The 21529-nt window shown below is 44.3% G+C and overlaps 1 protein-coding gene and 1 non-coding gene across 2 annotated transcripts in view; one reads left to right on the top strand and one right to left on the bottom strand.

Annotated features, from left to right (window-relative positions):
* The window catches only part of LOC124718703 (leucine-rich repeat-containing protein 15-like), a 214901-nt gene that overhangs the window by 127250 nt on the left and 66122 nt on the right, over window positions 1–21529 (bottom strand). The gene's annotated exons all lie outside the window — the stretch shown is intronic.
* Window positions 5595–5669, top strand: Trnas-cga. The gene has a single exon. It is a non-coding gene; the product is annotated as a tRNA-Ser (tRNA).

The following is a 21529-nucleotide window of genomic DNA, read 5'->3' as shown; positions in this document are numbered from 1 at the left end:
CCTTGAACACGCAGTGGTTCATGCAAGATGGAGCAAGTCCACATACTGCAAACACTGTGTTGGAGTTTTTACACGAGCATTTCGACATGCGGATCATTTCACTCAGGTTTCCAGGTCGTTTCAATGACGGACAAAATTGGCCCCCCAATAGCCCAGACCTCAATCCATGTGACTTTTTTCTTTGGGGGTACCTAAAGGAAAACATTTTCCCGAAACGTCCACGTGATGTAATGGAGCTCAGAAGACTTATTCTTCAAGCTTGCAGTGAAAGTACGGAAGACATGTGCCGTAGGGTAATCACTAACTTCAGTGTTCGTTTGAAGGAAGTTAGGAAAAGAAATGGTGGACATATTGAGCATGTGCTGATTTAGAACAAATCTCCATGGACGCCTCTTCATTGTAGTATATGTTCCTTTCAGATTGTATTGACAAAAACGTTTATATTCAAAAACAAAATGGTAACACATTTCGTGCGCCACCCTGTAAATAGGACACGTCCAGCTTCGTGCCCGATCTTTGACCAAAACGAACTTTTAATCTGTGTATAACGACGTAGTTGTCGACGGGTCGCTAAATCCCAATAAATAAGTAAACTAAAACAAATATTGCAATGATATGAACACCCTTAGCTGCTTACAGGCGTTGACATACGTCAACGGGGACAGATGAAAATGTGTGCCCCGCCCGGGGCTCGAACCCGGGATCTCCTGTTTACATGGCAGACGCTCTATCCATCTTTTTTTTATCTCATTATGTTCGTTATTGTTCGTTTCAATTGTTCGTGGCGGATGTCAGCTGACGCCCGTTGAAGTTTGTTATTGATCCATTCACTCAGTTTTTTTTTTTTTTATTACAGAGGGCAGCTAACCCTCTGAACGAACACGCTGAGCTACCGTGCCGGCGTCCATCTGAGCCACCGAGGACACAGAGGATGGCGCGACTGTAGGAATTTATATCTGGCACGCCTACCGCGAGCCCCACATTCTCAACGTGTTGTCCCGCACTACATTCGTAGTGCCCCCGCCCATTATACTCATTACTCGCGGCGCGTCGCCGATCCCCGTAAGAGTTCGGGCACTGTTTGTGCGTTCGCACAGAAGAAGAAGATGGTCAAATGGCCGGTGGGCCTCAACTATATATATATATATATATATATATATATATATATATATATATATATATATATATATATACTAAGATGGTATCTGTTCTTTCGGACATGTCCGAAACAACAGATACCATCTTAGTACATATAAAATAAATATGTATTCAGTGAATCGTGTGGCTCGATCAGCGATATTCCCGCCGCCAGTATTGGTCATCTTTCCGGTGGTGTGCGCAGAGCGCGCCGTGGCGCCACCTACCGGGCCGATCGTGGATCGAGAGGTAAGCTCTAGCAAGTAGCGAGGATTGTTGCCTTCGCACGCCTAGCAATAACATCGTTTGGAAAGTCTGGCGCACAGTGCACGCGCCGTGCGTGGCAGTAGGAAAGATCACGTCTAAAAGGGGCTGTTTACCCGGGTGACGGCGACGTAGCAAATATCGCCGGCGTGGGAGCAGTCACGTTACTGGGAAGCCGTTGGTGTATTTCGCTTCCTGCTTATATCCTGGCACAGGGATGTGCAGCGGCTGCCTTCGTCGAACAAGCAAGAGGGTAAGGACCTTGCTTATGCTGTAAATTGTGACCGGAACCTGCTACTGGGTTCTGTGCTGTTGACTTTATTTTCCTGGCCGGCCGTTGCTACTCCTGCTGAGTCTATCCTTGGATGTGTTAAATTCAACTTGCTTAGTACGCAAGGCTCTAGTGAGAGCTGTATGTGATTGCCTGATGTGCCACTTGGTTCAGTCCTACCACCCCACAGCCTAGTGCGCTGAGCTTGTCACGATGTGTAAAAGTTGGATTCCTTGCTGTGCTGACACATCAATCAGGTTACTTGGTTACTAGCTTTATTAGACTAGTGATCTGCTGTCCGTACCTGAACAAACAGCCGTCCACTTAACGCGCCTGTAATGTGTGTCATCATATTTCCCTGACATACGTCACCGTAACATTACTCAGTCATCAGTTTCACAAATCATGGTTCTAAAAATAGTAATATTAACTGTCTACAGCAGGATGGAACCAGATGATGATGGCCGACCCGGGTGGCCGAGCGGTCGTAGGCGCTACAGTCTGGAACCGCGCGACCGCTACGGTCGCTGGTTCGAATCCTGCCTCGAGCACGGATGTGTGTGATGTCCTTCGGCTACTTAGGTTTAAGTAGTTCTAAGTTCTAGGGGACTGGTGACCTCAGCAGTTAAGTTACACAGTGCTCGGAGCCATTTTTGAACCAGATGATGATGTATGGACAAAAGGATACGCATTTTGTTCAAAAACTCGAGAACTTTTTGCCGTAGCTTATATAATGTTTCTAATAGTATTACCACTGAAGAAAATAAAAATTATTTTTACTAAACAACGCGTAGCATGCCAAGAGTTTAATAATCGTTCAAAACCCGTCTCCTTAAGCTGACACCTCGACATTCCCTTATCATGATTTGTATTCTGAACGAAAAACGAAAATGGGCTGTTGAATCGTGAGGAAAAGGCGACAAAGAGTACAAGAATGAATTGATCGAAGCATAGAAATTATCAGTAAAATGAGAACAAGCATCTTGGGGTTGTAGCTCTTTTCTTCCGTGTTTGCTTTAACAATATGTATGTTTTTGGATAGCGTCCGCCTTTAAACACATTTTTTGTTTTTTAACCTAAACATGTACTTTAACCCAAACATGTTTCACTGCAGTTGCAGGATCTCCAGTGGGCTTTTATTTTCCATCTGTTAAAGTTAAAGAGCGTTCTTTGCTGTTTGTATACATGTAGCTATTGGTTTTTAAATCGTAATTACAGATATTTGAAAAAACACATAAATTTCGAATTCATACTTTTTTACCTCATGGTGTGGTTTCTGTGATTTGTTGCGTTTCTACAGTGACCGTTTTTTTTGTGCCTTAAAATAGACAAATTGCTTAAGCCAAAGTTACCATTTGAAAACTTGTCACTTCTATGTCTAAAATTATTAAATTTGTATGTGTGTGTCTGTTTACATAATGTTTTACTTACATTTTCCTTTTAACCATCTTCATCACTGTCAAACACTAAATATATATAGTTTTCACTGTCACTGTAAATGTTTCACTGCTTTACCAGCTGTAAAAACAAAACATGGCGGGCAGTGGAACAATTGAAGGTGTAAAAACAAGATGGCTGACGGTGGAACTGTTGAAGGTGTTTTTGGCAGTTGTTCTGTATCTTTCAGAGGTGTTTGTGATTTTTTTTCTCGTGTGTGTGTGTGTGTGTGTGTGTGTGTGTGTGTGTGTGAAATTGGAGATTGGAGAGAGAGAGAGAGAGAGAGAGAGAGAGAGAGAGGGGGGGGGGTGACAGTAGGTTTAGGGATTTATTTTATTTTGTGTGGGGGGTGGGGGGGGTGATATGGTGGGAGGGCGAGGGTGAGAGCTCTAGTGGTTGGTCTTGCCTAATAATTCCTTCCTCTGAAATATACAAGCAATTTGCTTCAAACGAAATAAATCAATAGTAGGCAATGAAAACCTCTTAACTCGATCTCTTTGTGAAAACTTTTAATTTGAATAACCAGTGCCTCTATAATCAGAGAGAAATTTGAAAGTGCATGGATTTCTCTAATCTGCCAATAACTAGATGCACATGCAGCAATTGTCTGTACCACTTATTTTTTAAGGAATCATTTTTGCTTCACCTGCAAAATTTAACTAAATGGAGTCGTGGGGCTTCTATTACCAAACATCGAAATTTTTACCAGGTTTCATGTAAATGACAATCCTTTTAAAACAGACCTTTCAATGTGGCAAGAAATGCACTCAATGCTCTACCGTTAGTTCACCAAGCTGTAACTGATCTGGCAGAAAGAAACTGAAATCCCATAGAGGAATACAGTTACATTTTTATAAAAAAAGAACGGAAACTGAAGTACTACATGCTTCAGGTTGTGTAAGTTTTCAGGCAAAATAGTCTTTATCAAAGAACAGCGATTTTCAAAAGAATATTTTTTTCTCATCATATTTTCCTCACAAACGTTGTATGTTGTACAATTGTAGACTGTATTTAATACAGCAACATTAATGATAGAGCGAGGTGGCGCAGTGGTTAGCACACTGGACTCGCATTCGGGAGGATGACGGTTCAATCTCGCGTCCGACCATCCTAATTTAGTTTTTCCGTGATTTCCCTAAATCGCTTGAGGCAAATGCCGGGATGGCTCCTTTCAAAGGTCACGGCCGACTTCCTTCCCCATCCTACCCGAATCCGACGAGACCGATGACCTCGCTGTCTAGTCTCCTCCCCCAAATCAACTCAACCCATTAATGATAGTTTAGAATAATAAACTTACTGCTTGATCAACTACTGCTATGCAACACACTTTTTGAGATAAGAATTGGTGAGATTTTGGGGCCATATTTTCGTGTTTTTCTTCCCAGAATTTGAGGCCTAGAGTCTCCTTCACGCGTGACGCACGTTTTCGTGCGATAGACAAAATTTGAGGGGAAGGCGTTCTTCGTTGCGACAAGGTCTTTTCAAGAAATTTCAATCAGCAACTGTCTCCTCCGATGCGAAAATATTTTGTTGGCGCCACCTGCATACGGAGAAATGATCATCGTAATAAAACAAGAGGTACGGAAAGTTTTACCGAGCGAGGTGGCGCAGTGGTTAGCACACTGGATTCGCATTCGGGAGGACGACGGTTCAATCCCGTCTCCGGCCATCCTGATTTAGGTTTTCCGTGATTTCCCTAAATCGTTTCAGGCAAATGCCGGGACGATTCCTTTGAAAGGGCACGGCCGATTTCCTTCCCCATCCTTCCCTAACCCGACTTTGCGCTCCGTCTCTAATGACCTCGTTGTCGACGGGACGTTAAACACCACTAACCTAACCTAAAGGAAAGTTTTAAATGCTCTAGAGTGTAAGAGTAGAGAAACAGCTTGAAGATGGTTCGATGAACTGTCCTTGCCAGGCACGAATTTGCAGCGTAGTCATGTAGATGTATGTGTAGATCAGGGCTTAGCAACTGGCCGGTTTTGAGCGCGAGTACTCGCGTCTGCTCAGGCACGTGCTCGCGAGCAGGTGCAAGGTCGCGGAGTAGGGAGGGAGGGGAGGAAGGGGAAATGCGCGCGCACGTTTGAATGTGATCTCGCGTTCTTAGCAGATTTAACTAGCCATCTGAATGCTTTGAACATTTTACTACAAGGTAAATATCGAATACGAGCTTTTAACATGAAATTGACACTTTGGGTGAGTCAGTTGGAAACAGGAAACCTAGCTCATTTTCCTAAATTATCATCCATGCAAGATGTTCACAAAGACTGTGAACGTTATACACATATGAAACTTCCTGGCAGATTAAAACTGTGTGCCCGACCGAGACTCGAACCCCCAGGCTGTGGCTAAGCCATGTCTCCGCAATATCCTTTCTTTCAGGAGTGCTAGTTCTGCAAGGTTCGCAGCAGAGCTTCTGTAAAGTTTGGAAGGTAGGAGACGAGGTACTGGCAGAAGTAAAGCTGTGAGTACCGGCCGTGAGTCGTGCTTCGGTAGCTCAGTTGGTAGAGCATTTGCCCGCGAAAGGCAAAGGTCCCGAGTTCGAGTCTCGGTCGGGCACACAGTTTTAATCTGCCAGGAAGTTTCATATCAGCGCACACTCCGCTGCAGAGTGAAAATCTCATTCTGTTATACACATAGTTTAGTTGATCAGCGCTTTCAAGATCTGACAGCACTAGACAGTGATTTTGATCTGTTCTCTCCATATTCAGCGAAAATTTAAGAGATTCGTCCTGAGATGCAGCAAGAAATTATTGACCTGCAGTGTGACAGAGAATACAGAGACAAATTTCAGAACAAGAAAAACATTTTGGAATTCTACAAACACTTCCCTCAGGATAGATTTCCTCGTTTGCACAAACTGGCGGCTACAATAATATGAATGTTCGGTTCCACGTATGTTCGTGAACAACTGTTCTCTGCAATGAAATGTGACAAGACGCGCCTGAGAAACGCATTGTCTGATCGAAATTTAAACTGCACGCTGCGCCTAAAATGCACAAGAACAATTACTCCGAACATAGACGCAATTGCAAAGGGCAAAAAGTACAAGATAACCGAGGATCCCACACTTCAGTGACACCTTTTATTGTGTAACAGTTCACAAGTTAATGCGAATGTAGAGGCATACACTAAGCTAATAAAATTATGTGGCACGTGTACATTCTCCTTTATTTGTTTAATTTGTCGCAGTAATAATTCGTGAGTGATATCCCTGCAGGTGGCCGCGGATTTACATTGACTGGCGGCAGCTGTTGTGTGCCCCACATGATGCTCCCCACTCTCCGCTTTGGTCCGGTAGTGGGGGTAGCGTGCTGGCGTTGCTCCTTGCTCGCGCCTTCCTGCTCACAGCTTGCTCCGCGAGCACGTATGTTGTGAAGCCCTGGTGTAGATGAAGGCAGGAATTGACACAGAAAAAAAGAACTTGAAAAATTAAAGCCACCCTAGCGAAGAGTGCCTCGAACCTTGTGCTTCCGTAACGCCAGTACAGTGTCTGGATACGGCACATAGCTGGGAAGAAAATAGAGTGCTGTTCCCACTAGTCACACGCATTTCGGCGGCCAGATGAGTCGGGCGTCCGGTTATGTACTTGACTCAGTGGAACGGGCACAGTCGTTCATGACTCACTCCAAATATCCTGTGTCGACCTCTCTGTTACTCACATGCTTCGTCACTGACCAAAGGTACTCACATGCTGTTCTTGTTGTGTTCTCCAGTCCGAACACTGGTCTGATGCAGCTCTTCCACGCTACTCTATCCTCTGAAGCCTCTTCAACCCCGAATAAGTATGGCGATTTGTATCTGTCTTAGCTTGTTTACTGTTTTCATACCTTGGTTTCCCTCTACAACTTTTACCACCCGCAATTCTCTTCAATACAGGATCAACAGTTCCTTGATGCATCAGACTGTCCTGTCAACCAATCCTTTTAGTCAAGTTCTGCCAAAAATTTCTTTTCTCCCCACTTCTATTCAGTAGCTCCCCGTTAGTCTTGCAGTCTACCTACCTAATCTTAAGTATCCTTCCCTGGCACCGCATTTCAGAAGCTCCTATTCTCCACATGCCTGAATTGCTGAATCCACATTTCGCTTTGTTGCAAGCTACCTCAGAACCTCTTCAGCAGAGGCAGTTCGCCGCTGTTCCTCCGAGGATGTCTCCCGCAGTCGGAGACGAAACGTCAGGGGAAAGAAATGTGTGTGAAACCTTCTGGGACTTAACTGCTAAGGTCATCAGTCCCTAAGCTTACACACTACTTAACCTAAATTATCCTAAGGACAAACACACACACCCATGCCCGAGGGAGGACTCGAACCTCCGCCGGTACCAGCCGCACAGTCCATGACTGTAGCGCCCCAGACCGCTTGGCTAATCCCGCGTGGGCGAAACGTCAGGGGAGAGTTTTATACTTCGACCACGGCCTATCAGCCCGGAAGTTTTAAGTGAAGACAATACCGGCCGTGAAAGCTAACATTGTATGCTCTTCATAAGAGAGTTCCTATTACTTAATTTTACATTCGATGTTAACAAATTCATAATTTTCAGAAATTCTTTCCTTGTTGTACCCACATAACCTCTGTACTTCTGCCAACATAAGTTATTTATCTGCCCAAATAGCTAAACTCCTCTACTACTTTTAGTATCTCGTTTCCTAATCTCATTTCCTCGGCATCGTGTGATTCAACTCTACTACTTCTATCATCGTGGTTTTGCTTTGCTGAAATTCGCCTTACGTCCTCCTTTCAAGACGCTGTCCATTCTGACCCACTGCTCTTCCAGAACCTTTGCTGTCTCTGACAGAATTACAGTGCCATCGGCAATCTCAAAGTTTTTGTTTCTTCTTCCAGAATCTTCATTCCTTCTCCAAATTTTGCTTTTGTTTTCTTTACTGCTCGCTCAGTGTGCAGAATGAACGGCATAACACTTTGTACATAGGGCATCCAAAGTCTAAATATTCAATGTTGAATATGAAGCATCGCTGCAGCTGTTAAAAATATTTATTCAAAGACACTACCGGTTTCCCTAACTATATTTGCATCATCAGGTGTTTATACACAATCCATAAAAGCGATCCGTTTAAAAGGCGGAAAAAACACGATCCCAAACTTTTTCATCAAGGTATTTAAAATTTCTAACTTTTAAATATGCGACCATCCATGAACAGAAAATGTGTCTAAGGTCATACTGAAATCTTAAATGTAGAGTCTGGATAGTAAGTGCCGCACGGGATTAGCCGAGCGGTCTCAGGCGCTGCAGTCATGGACTGTGCGGCTGGTCCCGGCGGAGGTTGGAGTTCTCCCTCGGGCAAGGGTGTGTGTGTTTGTCCTCAGGATAATTTAGGTTAAGTAGTGTGTAAGCTTAGAGACTGATGACCTTAGCAGTTACGTTCCGTAAAATTTCACACACATTTGAATATTTTTGGTAGTAAGTGGTTACGGTGTCACTCGTGGTATTTTTAATATTACTTTTGACGTGATACACTTGTGTATTGATCCCACGATGCAGTCTGCTGAAATGTAATATCTGTGTGGGTAAAGAAAGTACAATCCAAACAATTAATTTTCTCCGACTGCTGCGTCGTCGTCGCTAATTTCTGCAAGGACTTTCCATAATCAATTGCATTTCTACGTTTCTTTCTTGGAGGCAAGCAACGTAATTCTTGCGAAAACCTTGTTGGAGAAATGAGGAGAACCTTTCCTCGAAGAACACTGTGCGGCCGTTTGTGCTGCCACCATGCTTTAGCTTTCATACGAATCATGAGAATTACGTAAGAGAGATTGACACATTCAGAGGCATCTAGACGCTTGTCTCTCGCTGAGTTATAAGGTGGGACGTTTAAATATAAGAGGCTAACCAACTAAAACAAGAGAGATGGAAAAAGACAAGTAAACGTTACTGTTTCAACAGTAATAGCTCTAACTTTTAATTCGTCTATCCTCCTGGGAAAAAAAGCTTCCCAACGAAACTTCTGCGGCGTAATTGAAACAACTCTGGCAACATGTGGACCGGCATTATTCTGCAACAGAATGATTCCGTCCGTCAACATTCCTGGGCGTTTGAACTTGATGGCGCGCTTCAATCAAGTCTCGCCAAGACGCTTTTACACATCGTTTCCGTAGGCAGCCGCAAACATTATTCCATAAAGGCAATGACATTTTTACAGTGGGACACATGGGTTAATAGTTGCGGTGAATATATTTGAAATAATAAACGATTAACTTTTTTTTTATATGCATCTTTCTCATTTGACCGTCTGTTACATATGTAGATGAGTGCAACGGAATAATACCCCCCGCGAGAAAAATTACATGCTTTGAAGGGTGATAGTATTAGCGATTCTGAACCAAACTTTTCAGATATAGAATACATTTAATATCACTTCTGTACGTTTTTCTGTAGTAACTCTAAAATTGGACCTCTAGAGAAGACGCGATGCAGTGCAAAATTAATGTACTTGAAATTTCCTACAAAAAAGGTCCTATTCCTTGTTTTCTCTAGGACTTACAGTTTGCACGGAGAGGGCGTGAGAAGACTGAAAAATGGTTCTGTGCACTATGGGACTTAACATCTGAGGTCATCAGTCCCCTAGACTTAGAACTTATTAAACCTAACTAACCTAAGGACATCACACACATCCATGCCCGAGGCAGGATTCGAACCTGCTACCGTAGCAGCAGCGCGGTTCCAGACTGAAACACCTAGAACTGCTCGGCTACAGCGGCCGGCCAGAAGACTGAACATTTCGCGCGACGCGCAAGCGCTGCAGCTTATGTAGTTTTTGTGGGCCAGATTGAGGTAGTTTCCCAATTCGACAGACCACAATGTCCTGTATCAAATACTCTGCCTGTTCACTACTGTTGGTACATTGTGAACAATGACAATGTTTGAATGACCAGAAAGTAAATAACAATGTACATTAAATATTTTCTATCTCGAAAAAGGGTATATATCCTTACGACGACTTTTCAGAATCTGTAATACTATCACACCCTCCCCCAAAAAAATGTACGTTCCCTCCTGGCTCACCGTGTATATCTGAGATGAGACACCTGTGAATGAAGTTAGATTAATTATAAACTATTTTGATAACGCTTCAGCTTTATTTCCTCTGCAAACCAAAACAAGTAATACAGCAAATTGGAACGCTGTATTTGGTACCGGAGTATGTTCAGTAAAGTGAAAGGAAAAATCTTAGTGCTATTTGCTTGAAGCCTATTTGACTCAAGTAAAATAATGAAATTTGGCGGAGACACTATACTATGATTAAATACTGTTTTAAATAAACGTTTTCCATGGGATGTTTACTCAGCAGTACACAATGGTTAATAAAGCAACTTTCCCCGTGTGTGTCATAAACAGCAGAAAACTCTAAACAAGGACGTAAATGCAACACGATGACAATTAACATAAAGGTATGAGACAAAGATTTGTAACTTACCAAAAGCTTTCGTAACTGCTTAATCTCGCCTGGCATCTTACAGGCAGCAAATGCTGGCAATAAAATTTACTATGAATCGGTAAACTACGCTGAATACATTACAAAAATACGTTCGCAATGTAGCACAATCCTCAAAGAAAGAAGAAGATAGTAATTTAGTGAAGATGCTAGTTGCGCTGCGGACCAACCTCATTCCCACGTGGCGTCTTATCATCCAGAAGTTCCAGCAAGGTTCACTGGAGTAGAACAGCCACGTCGACACTTTCACCATCCCTCGCAGAATGTCGACCTAAATTGCCTCTGTTGATAACGGTAGCGTTACTCCACACACCAAGTGGAGGGGAGTTTCGACACAGAGATCACACTTCAACTGGTGGCGGGTTAGTCTCTGGCAAGATGTGTCGGAATCAATAGAATGAGGTCAAGTTACTCGCAAGCAATAGCAGACACGATACACAGACAAACTTTACGTGGGATGCCAGAGCGCATTTATAGACTGATAAACAGCTACATGGAGGCCTATCTATATTAGACGATGTGTAAATATAATGGGAAAGAAAATAGAGAATGTTGGTATGGTCTACCCTCAGCCATGCATTGACATTACTGAATACATGTGTACGTGTAGTTGTGTTGGACCTACAAGCCAGCAATGGTGCGTGGCGGAGGGTATGTTGTGCCCTGCTGTCACATGCCCCTTTTCTTGTTCCACTTGCGACTGGTTCTCTGGAAGAACAATTATTAGCATGTCTCCGTACGTGCTCGAATCTGTGAGGTATACGTAGGTGGACTCTTCTAGGGACGTAAGCTCTTGGAAATTAAGCAGTAAGCCACACTGGGATGCAAAATGTCTCTCTTGCACTTCTTAAATGAAGCTGTATCGAAACGCGCTGCTCTTCTTTGGATCTTCTCAGTTTCCTCCATCAATCCTATCTGGGCCACATGTTAGACTGAGAAATGTTATCTCAGTATTGCTCGAACGGTGATTTTGTAAGCAATCTCTGTAGTGAGTGGATTATATTTGCTGAGGATTCTTCGAATTATCATGCAATGAAGGCTTTCACGACCGGATGTCATAATAGCTTATGACTCCTCAGGGCCGTATGGACGCTGTCGAAGAAGCCTTTCTATTCCTGACGTTTCGATCACAGCTGCACTGGACATCTTCTGAGGTGCCCCTGGTGACCCTTAGTATTGCCATCTGACGAATTGGAAGTCGGAGAGTAACATAAGTACTGTGTAAAGTATGCGTGATCGAGTTTACACGTGGTCAGCAGCGATAAATATTGTCAGAGATAAGACTTAACTACCAATTGTCACCTTTCAAGGACAAAAACTTATCTATAGATTCTGCACAGCAGCTGTCCATATATCATTGAGTTTCCTGACGTCTTCTTTTCTGTTAAAATTATCACTATGTTTATGTATTTCGATGGCTTTTCTATATAGTGTGGATAACAGTTTGTCAAAGTACACTACTGCCCATTAAAATTGTTACACCAAGAAGAAATGCAGATGGTAAACAGGTGTTCATTGGACAAATATATTATACTGGAACTGACATGTGATTAGTTTATCAAGCTATTTGGGTGCATAGATCCTGAGAAATCAGTACACAGAACAACCACCTCTGGCCGTAATAACGGCCTTGATACGCTTGGGCACTGAGTCAAACAGAGCTTGGATGGCGTGTACAGGTACAGCTGCCCATGCAGCTTCAACACGATACCACAGTTCATCAAGAGTAGTGACTGGCGTATTGTGACGAGCCAGTTGCTCGGCCACCATTGACCAGATGTTTTCAATTGGTGAGAGATACCTGGAGAATGTGCTGGCCAGGGCAGCAGTCGAACATTTTCTGTATCCAGAAAGGCCCGTACAGGACCTGCAACATGCGGTCGTGCATTATCCTGCTGAAATGTAGGGTTTCGCTGGGATCGAATGAAGGGCAGAGCCACGGGTCGTAACACATCTGAAATGTAACGTCCACTGTTCAAAGTGCCGTCAATGCGAACAAGAGGTGACCGAGACTTGTAACCCATGGCACACCATACCATCATGCCGGGTGATACGCCAGTATGGCGATGACGAATACACACTTCCAATGTGCGTTCACCGCGATTTAGCCAAACACGGATGCGACCATCATGATGCTGTAAACAGAAACTGGATTCATCCGAAGAAATGACGTTTGCCATTCGTGCACCCAGGTTCGTCGTTAAGTACACCATCTCAGGTGCTCCTGTCTGTGATGCAGCGTCAAGGGTAACCGCAGCCATGGTCTCCAAGCTGATAGACCATACTTCTGCAGACGTCGTCGAACTGTTCGTGCAGATGGTTGTTGTCTGGCAAACGTCCCCATCTGTTGACTCAGGGATCGAAACGTGGCTGCACGATCCGTTACAGCCATGCGGATAAGATGCCTATCATCTCTACTGCTAGTGATACGAGGCCGTTGGGATCCAGCACGGCATTCCGTATTACCGTCCTGAACCCACCGATTCCATATTCTGCTAACAGTGATTGGATCTCGACCAACGCTAGCAGGAATGTCGCGATACGATAAACCGCAATCGCGACAGGCTACAATCCGACCCTTATCAAAGTCGGAAACGTGATGGTACGCATTTCTCCTCCTTACGTGAGGCATCACAACAACGTTTCACCAGGAAACACCGGTCAACTGCTGTTTGTGTATGAGAAATCGGTTGGAAACTTTCCTCATGTCAGCACGTTGTACGTGTCGCTACCGCCGGCCGTGGTGGCCGTGCGGTTCTAGGCGCTTCAGTCTGTAACCGCGCGACCGCTCCGGTGGCAGGTTCGAATCCTTCCTCGGGCATGGATGTGTGTGATGTCTTTAGGTTAGCTAGGATTAAGCAGTTCTAAGTTCTAGGGGACTGATGACCTCAGATGTGAAGTTTCATAGTACTCATAGCCATTTTTCGTCACCGGTGCCAGCCTTATGTGAATGCTCTGAAAAGCATATCACAGCATCTTCCTCCTGTCGGTTAAATTTCGCGTCTGTAGCACGTCATCTTCGTGGTGTAGCAATTTTAATGGCAAATAGTGTAGATAAAATTTTGGTTTCGAAAACTTCATGGTGACGAGCATGTTCTGCTACAGCTGATATTTCTGTTTTCCCTTGTCGGCAAAGCCTTTTACGTTCTTTCAGCCTTGTATTCACGCTTCTCTTGGTAGATCCAGTGTAGACCTTTCCACATGTACACGCAATCTTATATGCTCAACTTGCCGGAAGAAGAGGGTTTTTTCCTTCACAGATCGAAGTGCTTGATATTTCTCTTAGTTAGTTTAAAAGCCAGTCTGATGTCATGTTTCCGTAAAATCTTGAATACCTTATCAGTTACTTTTTGATAAAAGACACAAAAGTCCTCCCCTGTCAGAAAGTGGAGTATATGAGATTGTGTGTACTTCTGGAAAGGTGTACGTTGGATCTACCAAGAGATGCGTAAGTTCAAGACTGAAATAACACAAAAGTCATTGGCGACCACGCAAAACAGTAAAATCAGCTGTAGAAAAGCATGCTCTTCAGTCAGAGAATCATTGAATGGAGTTTTCCGAAACCAAAGTCTTATCTACTATGACAGACTATTATCCATGACTACGTAGAGATGGCATCAAAATATATAAGCATACTGATAATTTTAACGGAAAAGTAGGCATGAAACTCAATGAGATATGGACACTGGCCCTGCAGAATTGGCAGATAAATTCTTATTGACATGCGACAATCGCTAGTTAAGTTGTACCTCCGATGTCCGACTCGTCAGTCGGCAATACTGAGCGTCGACGGGAACACCTCTGAAGATGTCCAGCGCAGCTCCGGTCGAAACGTCTGAGACCGAGTAGTTTCTTCGACAACGTCCATACAGCGCGGAAGATTCTTCAAATGAATCTAGGTTTGGTACATGCCTGGCCGCGTACACATAGGCCTAGATAGTTTATGGATGTGACCCCTACCAGTGACCCATTTGCAGTCGTGTAGTGATACAGTAACGGCTTTTTCTTCCAACTTATGCGAAATGTGTTACATTTGTTTAGTTTGAGGATCAGTTGCCAGGTTTTACTGCATTTCGCTACAATTAGTAGCTTAGCGATTTCTCCGTATACAAAGCATCATTAGTAAAAAGCCTAGCAGAAGTCCTGTCGTTAACCGCTATGTGATTTATATACAGTTATATTGTTAAATTTAATGGCGCTGTAACTCTTCTTTGCGATACCCCCGAAGTTACTTTTACGTTTGAAGATGTCTTTCCACTAGAGTGACATTTCCGTTTGCTAGAAACTATTCAGTCCAGTCACACAGGTGGTCTAATGTACGCTCGTATTTTGTTCATTAGACGGCAGTGCGTAACTATATGGAACGGTTTCTTGAAGTCAAGGAATACGGCATCAACAGGGATGCCAGTTCCTGTTGCTTTCTCGGTCTCTGAGTGGAAGAGAGCGGGCTGGGTGTTACACGATCGTCGATTCCGGAACCCATGTTGATACTTTCTGAGGCGATTTTCAACCTCCAGAAATGACAAATTATACGAGCGAAAAACGTTACTTAATTCTGCAACAGGTCAGCGGCATAGACACAGGCATGTAGAGAGGGTGTGGAAAGTTGCTACCCGTCGCAACCTAACTGACAAATAACAACGATGATGATAATAATAATAATAATAATAATAATAATAATAATAATAATAATAATAATAATAATAATAATAATAAATATAATTTTGAAATAACTTTACTGAAGCTGCGGGATTATTTATGACGTTCTTTCCCGATTTGTTTTCCATCTCTGTTGATAAATTTCGTCAGATAACCCTAGACGCTCAAGCATACTTGTTTACATTGTTGTTTCTTACAATGAATGTTTCGAAAGCATTGTCAACAGTCGCATTCGTGGTTTTGTAGCATACATTTTATTTTTAACGTAACTCCAAAAGAAGAAATTCACTGGTCTAAATCGAAAGAACTAGTTCTCTCATTGTCACACAACTTTTGGTCTAAATACCTCATCAGCCTACATTCCCACAGCTGCTGAAAAGTAAAACGAACTGAACACCTAGTAGGTTATCTATAGCCACGGAATAGCATAGGTTTTCAACATTTCCAGGTAATTCCTTCCAGTTACTGCTTCAGCAAAAAGCCAAGGCTCAATTACTTCACGTTGTTAAAACGAAAACTTTTTCCTTCATTAGAGAACGTATTCATAACAGGTAATAACCAACAAGAAAAAGTCAGATGTATGATTTAATAGCAGTATTGATAAGTATCTGGAAAAAATATAGCAGTGCACTCTGGTGTTTATATCTACAGTAATCACAAACAAACAAGATTATCGTAACTTTTTCAGTACGTTACGATGAGTTGTAACTTTGGCTCATACCGTAGGTTTATGTCTCTGTTGATGACCCTTCTTGGAAACAGGACTGGGCTGCGCTTTTTTTCCATTCATTACGAACGCCTAGCTCCTCTAAGCGATCTACGGTACACTGCTGCAAAAAAGAGGAGCAAATTCTTTTTCAGATTCAAGATAGAACCGTACTGGTATCCCATTGTGTCCAGTGGCCTTTTCTAGGCTGAGGGATTTCAGTTGCTTTACTATCTCATTGTCATTTACACTATGCTGACAAGTCATGGGACAGCAATATGTACATATATAAATGGCGGTGGTATCACGTACACAATGGCAGTCCATTGGAGGAGCCGTCTTATGCACCCCGATAACTCATGAGAGAAGGTTCCCGACGTGATTATGACTGAACGACCGGAATTAACTGACTCTGAACGCGGTACGTTCAGTTCCGAAATTGTTAGGCAGGTCAATATTCAGAGATCCACACTGTCAAGAATGTGTCGAGAACACCAAATTTCAGGCGTTACCTCTCACCACTGACAGTGGCCGATGGGCTTCTCTTAACGACCGAGAGCAGCGCCGTTTGCGTACGGTTGTCAGTGCTAACAGACAAGTAACACTGCGTGAAATAACCACGGGAATCAATGTGGAGCGTGCTACGAACGTAACCGTTAGGAGAGCGCGGCGTAATATGGCGTTAATTGGCTGTGGCAGCAGACAACGGACGCGGGTGGTTTTGCTAACAGCATGACATCGCCTGCAGTGCGTCCCCAGGGCTCACGACTATACCGGTTGGACCCTAGACGACTGGAAAACCGTAGCCTGGTCAAATGTCCCGATTTCAGTTGCTAACAGCTAATGGCAGGGTTCGAGTGTTAGGCAGATCCCACCAGCCATGGACCAAGTTGTCAACAAGGCACTGTGCAAGCTGGCGATGGCTCCATAATAGTGTGGGCTGTGTTTACGAAGAATGAACCGATCATTTACTGGAAATAGTCATGCTTGGCTACTTGGAGAAAATTTGCAGCCATTCATAGCGTTCATATTCGCAAAAACAATAAGGCACCATGTCTTCGGGCCACAGTCGTTAGCGATTGGTTTGAAAAACATTATGGACAGTTCAAACTAATGACATGCCCACCCATCGAACTTTTGTGTGGCATAATTGAGAGGTCAGTTCGTGAACAAAATCCTGCACCGGCAACACTTCCTCGATATAAAAGGCTTCAGAGGCAACATGGCAGGGGATTTCCAACGTCTTGTTGAGTCCATGCCACGTAGAGTTGCTACACCAAACCTTGCAAACCTTAATGTCCACCCCCAGTAGCTGAGTGGTCAGCGCGACAGCATGTCAATCCTAAGGGCCCGGGTTCGATGGGCCCGGGTTCGATTCCCACCTGGAATGGAGATTTACTCCGCTCAGGGACTGGTTGTTCCGTTGTCCTAATCATCATCATTTCATCCCCATCGACCCGCAAGTCGCCGAAATGGCGTCAAATTGAAAGACTTGCACACGATGAACGGTCTACCTGACGGGAGGCCCTAGTCACACATTTACATTTTACATGACTTTTGTCACCTTAGGGTATTTCGATGTATGTCACTTTGACGTAAATCTAAATGCAGAAATGCAAAGTGATCTCCCTTAGTGAAAACGTTTGAGGCTTCCCCTCCTCTTAGATATTTTGAAGATGGCTGTAATTCAGCAACGGCTACAGAATCGCAGGTGAATAAGACAGTCACCCAATTGCAATAAACGGTGGTTGTCAATTAACTTTAACCATGGTTTCAACGGATTTAAAGCCATCTTTTTCAGGACAAGAAACCTATTTTTACTAACGGTTGTCCGAGAAGTAAGGACGAATTTGAATTTTGCGGTTGGTAGCCGTGATTTTTTGATGTTTGTTATCTGCTATCCTTCCCATTATTACCCTGACAGCATCTGTGTGGTGAACACTGTTGTCTGATGTTTATTTTAGTCATCGAGCAGATGACAACAGAGTAACATATACAAGTGACAGGAAGTTATTACAAGAAAAACATAGTTCAAATGGCTCTGAGCACTATGGGACTTAACATATGAGGTCATTAGTACCCTAGACTTGGAACTACCTAAACCTAACTAACCTAAGGGCATCACACACATCCATGCCCGAGGCAGGATTCGAACCTGCGACCTAGCAGACGCGCGTTTCCGGACTGAAACGCCTAGTATTACAAGAACCGTCAAAGTTCGTGAATGGCGTGTGACACTCGGATGTAATGCTATTCCAACCCTATCATCAGTTCGGAAGTTGATCCGGGAGCTGTAGACCACGGGCTCTGTTTCAAACGGCGATGGCGTTCTGTTCGAACAGAAGCAAATACTGCTGTCGTGCATAACAACGTGACCGTAAGCCCTAGAAAATCGATTCGACTACAACAACTGAATCCTTTCAAAAGATCTCAAAATGTATGAATACGAGATTCAACATACAGAAGATTTGAAGCCTGCAGATCATGGAAAGAGACATAGATTTCCTCAAACGGTCTTGTCTCAACAAACGGAGAACGAGTACTTCACAGACAGAATAATTTTCTCAGGTGAACCGCGCTTCCACCTCAGTGCGGACGACAGTAAGCACAACTGCAGAATTTCGGGTAACGAAAATCCGCGGGTGACTGTGGAAGATGAGATACATTCACAACGCACAACTGTGTGGTGTGGGGTCTAAGTAGGAGGAGAGATCGGCACGTATTTTTGTGAAAATGAGGGAGCTTCCGTCACTGCGGACGACGCCCGTTACCGAAACGTGCTTCCCTCATACTGATGAAAATGATATTTTGGTTTCAACAAGATGGTGCGACGTGTCACACATTCGGTGAAGCGATTTCTCTGCTTAATGAAAAGTTTCTTCGAAAAAATAATTGCGTCTCTTTGCGTAGCAATCAGGAAAGTCCTGCCAGATCATGCGACCCTACGCCTTGCGATTATTTTTGTGTAGATATGTGAAATCAAAAGTATACGTGAGCAAATGACAAGCGATACACCAATTGAAACATGAAAAATGGTTCAAATGGCTCTGAGCACTATGGGACTCAACTTCTGAGGTCATTAGTCCCCTAGAACTTAGAAATAGTTAACCTAACTAACCTAAGGACATCACACACATCCATGCCCGAGGCAGGATTCGAACCTGCGACCACACCGCTCTCGCGGTTCCAGACTGTAGCGCCTAGAACCGCACGGCCACTTCGGCCGGCGAAACATGAAATTAAGAGGCTTATAACGGCATCCCACCATATGTTTGATAACGTGCCATCGAGAAGCTCAAAGACTGCAATGCTCGTTGCCGCACGGTCTTGGCTGGTTATATTGAGGGTTAATTTTTCAAACATAAATGGGAGAACTCAATGACATTGTAAAAAAAGCATTCATGTTCAATCAATTTTCTATAATCTGCAGCACTTTAATAACCGTCACTACTTGCCGGACACCCTTTATTTTCAATTTTATGTCCATATACAGTGAAGAGCCAAAGAAACTGGTATAGGCGTAAGTGGACTTAACATATGTGAACAGGCAGAATACGGCGCTTCGGTCGGCACCGCCGATATAACACAAGAAGTGTTTGGTGCAATTGTTAGATCGGTTATTGCCGCTACAGTGACAGGTTATCAAGATTTAAATGCCGGCCGCTGTGGCCGAGCGATTCTAGGCGCTTCGGTCTAGAACCCGCGACAGCGACGGTCGCAGGTTCGAATCCTGCCTCGGGCATGGATGTCTGTGATGTCCTTAGGTTAGTTAGGTTTAAGTAGTTCTAAGTTCTAGGTGACTCATGACCTCAGATGTTAAGTCCCATAGTGCTCAGAGCCATTTGAACCATTTGAACGTGGTGTTACAGTCGGCGCACGAGCGATGGGACACAGCGTCTCCGACGAACCGATGAAGTGGAGATTTTCCCGTATGACCATTTCACGAGTGTACCGTGAATACCAGGAATCCCGCAAAACACCAAATTTGCGACATCACCGAGGCCTGAAAAAGATTCTGCAAGAACGAGACTCACGATGGTTGAAGAGAATTGTTCCACGTGACAAAAGTGCAACCCTTCCCCAAATTACTGCAGATTTCAATGGTGGACCAGCAACAAGTGTCAGTGTGCGAATAGTTCAACGAAACATCTTCGATATGGGCTTTTGGAACCGAAGGCCCGCTAGTGTAGCCTTTGCACGACACAAAGATTTACACCTCGCTTGGGCCCGTCAACACCGACATTGGACTATTGATGAGTGGAAACATGTTGCCTGGTAGGACGAGTCTCATTTCGAATTCTATCGAGCCGATGGACGTGTAAGGGTATGGAGACAAATTCATGAATCCGTGGACCCTGCATGTCAGCAGGGGACAGTTCAAGCTGGTGGAGGCTCTGTAGCGGTGTGGAGTGTGTGCAAAATGGTTCAAATGGCTCTGAGCACTATGGGACTTAACATCTGAGGTCATCAGTCCCCTAGAATGTGGAACTTTCTAAACCTAACTAACCTAAGGACATCACACACATCCATACCCGAGGCAGGATTCGAACCTGCGACCGTAGCGGTCGCGCGGTTCCAGACTGAAGCGCCTAGAACCACTCGGCCACTCCGGCCGGCGAGTGTGTGGAGTTGGAGTGAGTTTGGACCCCTGATACGACTCTGACAGGTGACACGTACGTAAGCATCCTGTCTGATAAAATGCATCCACTCATCTCCGTTGTGCATTCCGACGGACTTGGACAGTTCCAGCAGGACAATGTGACGCTCCACACGGCCAGAATTCCAACAGAGTGGCTCCAGGAACACTCTTCTGAGTTTAAACACTTCCACTGGCCATCAAACTCCCCAGACATGAACATTATTGCGCATATGTGGGACGCCTTGCAATGTCCTGTTCAGAAGAGATTCCACCCCCTCGCACTCTTAGCGATTTATGGAAAGCCCTGCAGGATTCATGGTGTCAGTTGCCTCCAGCACTACTTCAGACATTATTCGAGTCCGTGCCACGTCGTGTTGCAGCACTTCTGCATGCTCGCAGGGATCCTACACGATATCGGGCAGGTGTACCAGTTTCTTTAGTTCTTCAGTGTATTTAGAACGTTGCTGCACTGCAGCTGGTTGGCTGTCTTATTCACCTGCCTTCCTTTTAGATGTCGCCGCGCGGGATTAGCCGAGTGGTCTGAGGTGCTGCAGAGATGGACTGTGCTGTTGATCCCGGCGGAGGTTCGAATCCTCCCTCGGGCATGGGTGTGTGTGTGTGTGTGTGTGTGTGTGTGTGTGTGTGTCCTTAGGATAACTTAGATTAAGTAGTGTGTAAGCTTAGGGTCTGATGACATTAGCAGTTGAGTCCCATAAGATTTCACATATATTTGAACTTTTTAGATGCCATTGTGGTCAGTGTGTTTGGTCAGACGGCCTCGACTCGCGTACTTATTTAACGTAGGACCGAGTCTTGTTAGGACATTCTTCCTGCTGGGAAGACATGTGACGGCGACCTTCCCGAGAACGGTGCGGCCGTTTGGGCTGTGGGCGCGGCGCCGGCGGCTCCAGCTTTCACTGTCTGCTGGGCCGCCGCCAGCAGACCGTCTGGAGGCGCTGAACCTT

This window comes from Schistocerca piceifrons, chromosome 10, assembly GCF_021461385.2.
Source record: "Schistocerca piceifrons isolate TAMUIC-IGC-003096 chromosome 10, iqSchPice1.1, whole genome shotgun sequence".
In the NCBI taxonomy this organism is placed as follows: Eukaryota; Metazoa; Arthropoda; class Insecta; order Orthoptera; family Acrididae; genus Schistocerca; species Schistocerca piceifrons.
Note: the sequence above shows the minus strand (reverse complement) of the source record. Positions and strands in the feature narration are given on the sequence as shown.